We start from the raw sequence: 6,056 nt of genomic DNA, 5'->3' as shown, positions 1-6,056 counted from the left end.
CGGGGCTCCAAGGGTTGGGTTTATTCCCCTCACCAACAGTGGCGCTTGGTCTTGAAAACAAGGAAAACCATACAGTAAGAACGGTGAGCTCCCTGGATACCAGGCTCGGGACGAAGTAACTCTTATTTCCGATTTCTCTAGTAGCAGGTACAGTACCTGGCATACAATAAAAGTTCAAAAAAAAAAAAAAATATATATATATATACACTTTTTTTTTTAAGTGGATGGATGACTGAATAAATGAAGGGAGATTAAGAGTCCCACCCACTCTTTCCTATCTTGCAAGATGGCGGTTGAAAAGGCTGAGAAGCCGGATACTAAGGAGAAAAAACCTGAAACCAAGAAGGCTGATGCTGGCGACAAGGCTAAAAAGGTGAAGAAGGTTAAGAAGGGGAAGCCCCACTGCAGCTGAAACCCTGTCCTGGTCAGAGGAGTTGGCAGATATTCCGATCAGCTACATACTCCAGGAAGGCCTTGTACAAGAGACAGTATTCAGCAGCTAAATCCACGGTCGAAAAAAAAAAAAAAGGTTCGAGTTCTTGCTACTCTCACAAAACCAGTTGGTGGCAACAAGAATGGTGGTACCTGAGTGGTCAGACTTCACAAAATGCCTAGGTATTACCCTACTGAAGATGTGCCTCAGAAGCTGTTGAGTCACGGCAGAAAACCCTTCAGTAAGCTTGTGAAAAAGCTGCGTGCCAGCGGCATCTCTCCCGGGACTATTCTGATCATCCTCACAGGGCACCACACAGGAAAGAGGGTCATTTTCCTGAAGCATCTGGGCAGTGGCTTGTTACTTGTGACTGGGCTTCTGTCCCTCAATTGAGTTCCTCTGCGTAGAACACACCAGAGATTTGTCACGGCCACCTCCACCAAAATCAACATCGCTGGTGTGAAAATCCCAGAACATCTCATTAACGTTTACTTCAAGAAGAAGAAGCTGCATAAACCCAGACAGCAGAAGGCTGAGATCTTCAACACAGAGAGAAATAGGAGATCACAGAGCAGCGCAAGGTTGATCAGAAAGCTGTGGACTCATAAATTCTGCAAAGAATCAAAGCTGTCCCTCAGCTCCAGGGCTACTTGCGCTCTGTGTTTGCTCTCACAAATGGAATTTATCCTCACAAAGTAGTGTTCTGAACTTCTTACAAAGAACCTAATTAAATAACTTGTCCATTTAAAAAAAAAAAAAAAAAACCACCCAGCACCTGACCCTTTTGCTGTCCATCAGCTCCAAGGGGCACTGGGACAAAGGCTCAGATCAAGAACCCCAGGCTGTTCAGTTGCTGGACACAAAAAGGCTTGGGGAGCCTTTAGATGCACACAGACTGGACCTAGAAGACTGGATGGAGGGCCAAGCCTCAGAGACAAATCTCAGGAACAAACTGTCAGAGAACCACCAACTCTGAACTGAGTGGTTCTGTCAGCTCCAAGAGGTGGGGGGCCTCTGTGGCTTGCAGCAGTCAAAGAAAGCTTCCTGGAGGAAAGGGCCTTCAGCAAGTCACCTGTTCAAATGACTCATCCATCCTGAAGCTCAGCACTGATACTAGGATCTGCAGGAAGGGAAGGGAGTCATCTCCTACTTGGACAGGGGGGCATCTTCTTGTCCCTGTCTTCTTTTTTTTTTTTGAGTATAATTCATTTACAATGTTGTGTTAGTTTCAAGTGTATAGCAAAGTGATTCAGTTATACATATACATATGTCCATTCTTTTTCAGATCATTTTCCCATGTAGTTTACAGTACTATCCTTCTCCCTGTCTGGTCAGGGCTAGAAGATGAGCCAAGGTCCTGCTGGGAGAGGGAATCTGCCTTCCTTTTCTGTCACCTCTAGCTCCCTGACTGGTTTCAACAACTCTGATCCAGAATCCAGCAAGGACACGGGCTGGCTTCGGGCATGTCATCCATCCTCTTCTGGGTGGTTCTTTCTGCAAGTCTCCATGTGACAGCTGTTCATTATTCAGGCACAGTTCATGTATCACCTCCTGACTTTCTCTGACCAGCCCAGCCAGAGAACCCCCCCAACTCTCAGTTACGCTCCATACCATTACTCTGTGTTATCTTCTGGAATTAATTTGAAAGTAGACTTTTCCTCCTGGTTTATGGTCTACCTCCCCCCAAGGTGAGGGGAGCAGCAGGTCAACTCCATTCACCATGATGTCACCAGTCTCCAAGAGAGTGCCTAGTACATGACAGACTGTCCAACACTGCTTGTGAAATGGACGAATCCCCCTGGCTGCCAGGCGAATTCCACCAAGAGGCGTGGGAGGAAAGCCTCTGAACCATCCCTTTTTCCCCTCTCCTGCCCTCCACCCCCACCCCATTGCAGGCATCACATCCTTAAATGTCTGGGACTCCAGGCGAGCTAGAAATATCCTTGACAGCTGCTCTCTGGGGTCTGGAGGGAAAGACAGCTCCCTTCTCCGCCCCCAGCCTCTTAGATGCCCAGGATCACGTGCCCAGCCAGCTGCAGAATGGACGTGGCAGGTCAGGGGTGCTGTCTTTTTATGGGCGTATCTCCCCGAGGCTCACGCCAGCTGATGACTCATGCATCAGAAATCCATGGGCTCTGAATGGCAGCACACTCATCCATTTGCACACACACTTTTACTCTCTCTCACATACTCACTTCTACACAAATACCCACACTCTCACACTCTCATATACCCACTGAAGCCTGCTGGAATGAGGTCACTCTAGGCTGCTGCTGGCATCAGAATAAATCTGAAGACTCTGTATAGACGAGACTAGTTCCCCTGGAGGGTGTGTGAAGTGCAAGCCCTTGGTAGGATTTACCGACAGTGGCTGGGGGGGAAGCTTGTCATCTCCTTCCCTTCCTTGGGGGGATGGGCTGGGACATAGAAGGGATGGGGGCTGGTGAGGCCCCATGGTAGGGAGGCAGGGATGTCATGGGTCCCATGTGGTCTAAACCTGGGGCTCTGGGCCAAGCAGGGGAGAAATGGAGAAGGTCACAGGGAAGGGGAGACGAGGGGACCAGACACCGGTGCCTGCCTGAGGGGTCCAGAGGCTCTGCTGCTCAGGACAGCCTGACCCAGGGAGCTGCACAGAAGGGCCAGAGGCATTAGGGACTGAGGCAGGGAACTGAAGGTAGGACAGAAACATCCCCTGATCTCAGAGGCTGAGGAGATAATGGGAGCATCCACGAAGCTGAGATTAGGGTGAGATGAGCGAGGCGTCCCTGTGTGATGAAATGTAAGGAGGCACTCGCCCTTAGAACCATGCAATGAACAGCCACCCTGCTCTTGCTCAGGCTTGAGTGGGATGCCTCTGAAATCTTGTACCCTATGTCATGGGTCCCCAACCATGGCCACGGACCAGTACCAGTCCATGGCTTGTTAGGAACCAGGCCACATGACAGGAAGTGAGTGGTGGGTGAGCAAGTGGTGAGTGAGTGATCAAAGCCTCATCTGTTTTTACCACAGGGCTTCCTCACATTACTGCCTGAGCTCTGCCTCCTGTCAGATCAGCAGCAGCATTAGATTCCCAGAGGAGCACAAACCCTACTCTCGCTGTCTCCCATCACCCCCAGATGGGATCATTTAGCTGCAGAAAAACAAGCTTAGGGCTCCCACTGATTCTGCATTATGGTGAATTGTATAATTATTTCATTCTATATCACAATGTAATAATAATAAAGTGCACAATAAGTGTAAAGTGCTTGAATCATTCCCCCACCCTATCTGTGAAAAAACTGTCTTCCACAAACCCAGTCCCTGGTGCCAAAAAGGTTGGGGACCGCCGCCTTATGTCATCTCCCTAGACTGGCCCTAGTTTTCCCAAGGAGCTCTGTGCTATGGTGGGGGGCAGGGGGGACACCACTGTCAACTCACTATAGGTCTCTGGCCAGGCAGGGACCTAGAGGAGGTGGGTGTGGCTGCACGGGACCCAGAGCAGCTGAGGGTGACCCCTCCAGGGGACCTGTGCCTCAGAAACCCTTTCCTGGCAGGGGTGGTGGTTGGACCCAGCTCAGAGAAGCAAAGAACCACAGCACCCTTCTTCCCCTGGACGTTGGGTGGAATCCCCGAGACTTCAAGCATCCTTCACCAAAGAGGCTGCCAGGAGGCAGGGAAGTGGCCTCTGAGGCCCCGGGGGCCCTTCCCAGCCCCAATTACAAAGCGAGGAGAGAGAAGGAGGCTGCCAGGAAGAAGGTCTGGATGAAGTCACTGTTTTGGTGGCTTCAATGGAAGCTATTAATACCCATAAGGTGGTGCTCCAGCACCTGTCACCGTGGCAACCCCGCCTCCCTAGCAGTGTAGATTCTGAAAGCTCTGCCCAAGGGGGTGGGTATCAGTGCATATGTGTTTGGCTACGTGTACACGTGTGTCCGCGTGGATGCTGTGAGCGCTCACACCAATGCACAGGAGAAGGGGGGGGGACCCAAGGCGGGGACCCAGGGACAGTTTCAGCAGCAGCTCTGGCCCCCGTCGCCCCTTCTCTCCCTTGCTTCTCTCCCTTCTGACCAGCTCCATTCTCTTGCTCCTTCTTCCTCTCTCTCCCTCCCTCCTCTTGTCTTTCTCGCTTCTTCCCCCTCTTCCCTGTTCCACCCTTGTCCTGCTGTCTCTCTGCCCTTGCTGCTCCTTGCTCAGTCTCCTCCTGCTGGTTTACCTCTCTCCTCCCCTCCTTTCTCACTCTCCACATCTCCCAGATCAGTTCAAGTCTTCAAGAGTCTCCATGTTGATAAAATAATAAAATATTTGATGGAGAGCTTCCTTTCTTCCTTCCCTGAACCCCTAGAGACTGAGCCCAGAGCAAGCCACAGGATGGTCCCCCACTGGGCAGACAAGATGGAGTTCATCTAGGCTGAGCCAGGGCTCCCTTAAACTTCAACAGCTGACATCGCCCTCCCTGCTGAGAAGCTAGCCTTTAAACAGGAAACAGCCTCGGCCACCCCTGGCTAGGATACATGGCAGCTCTGAGGCCCAGCCCATAGCTAACATCATCAGACCACCATCCGAAAAAACATACAGAAGTGGTCCTGCCTGAACTGCAGGGGGTGGCTGGACGTGTTATATGGGAGATCCCTGAGTGCCTGAACCATAGTAGATTCTCGATAAATATTTGACAAATCAATGAATCAATGTCAGTGAATTAACCTATCAATACAGCCACTCAGTAAGCCCAAGAGCCTTGCCCAGACCAGCCTTTCTGGCTGGCTCCCTTCTCGACAGTATCTTTGCCACAAAGTTTTCCTTTAGGCCAGGTCTTCCCTCTGAAGGACCGGAGTCTGTGCTAACCATCTTAGCATGGAATGGGCACCTTACTGCCCTGTTTCCTGGCGCTTTGGGATTCAGCTCCGTTCATTGCCCCAGAGACCCTTTTGAGCACTCTCTGTACATCTAGCATTGTGTGGGGTACAGTTTCCTTGCCAACACCATGAGGGAGCCTGTCCTATGCTTTCCTTAACTCCAGTATAGTTTCCTACCTCCCAGGGCCAAGTTTAGGGCTGAACACACTAGTAGGTCTCCATATTGTCAAGATGTCCGTTCTTCCCAACTTGAACTATAAATTCAATACATCCCAGGGAAAATCCCAGCAAGTTATTTTGTAGATGTTAACAAACTGATTCTCAAGTGTCTGTGGAGAGGTAAAAGACCCAGAGTAATGAACAGGATATTGAAGAAGAGAAAAGTTGGAGGACTGACATTAGCCAACTTCAAAATTTACTATGAAGCTGCAGTAATTAAGACATTATGGTACTAGTGATAAAATAGGCAAACAGATAAATGGAACTGAATAAAGAGCCCAGAAATGGACTCACACAAACACGGTCAAGTCATCTTTGATGAAGGAGCAAAGGAATATAATGGAGCAAAGGTAATCTTCTCAACAAATGGTTACATGAACGACTGGACATCCACGTGCAAAAGGGTAAATCTAGACACAGGCCTTACACCCCCACCCACAAAAATTAAATCAAAATGGATCACAGACCTATATGTTAAATGCAAAGCTGTAAAACTCCTAGAAGATAACATAGGAGAAATCTAGACGACCTTAGCTTTGACAATGACTTTTTGCAAAGATGACAAAGGTATG

At 49.6% G+C, this 6,056-nt stretch overlaps 1 pseudogene; it reads left to right on the top strand.

Moving 5' to 3' along the window:
- The first annotated feature begins 277 nt into the window (after positions 1-277).
- On the top strand, positions 278-1,140 carry LOC129636873 (60S ribosomal protein L6-like; annotated as a pseudogene).
- The last annotated feature ends 4,916 nt before the right edge of the window (positions 1,141-6,056 follow it).

The sequence above is a fragment of the Bubalus kerabau genome, chromosome 22 (genome assembly GCF_029407905.1).
Source record: "Bubalus kerabau isolate K-KA32 ecotype Philippines breed swamp buffalo chromosome 22, PCC_UOA_SB_1v2, whole genome shotgun sequence".
NCBI lineage: Eukaryota > Metazoa > Chordata > Mammalia > Artiodactyla > Bovidae > Bubalus > Bubalus kerabau.
The sequence above is the reverse complement of the archived record's forward strand: the minus strand, read 5'-3'. Positions and strand labels throughout refer to the sequence as shown.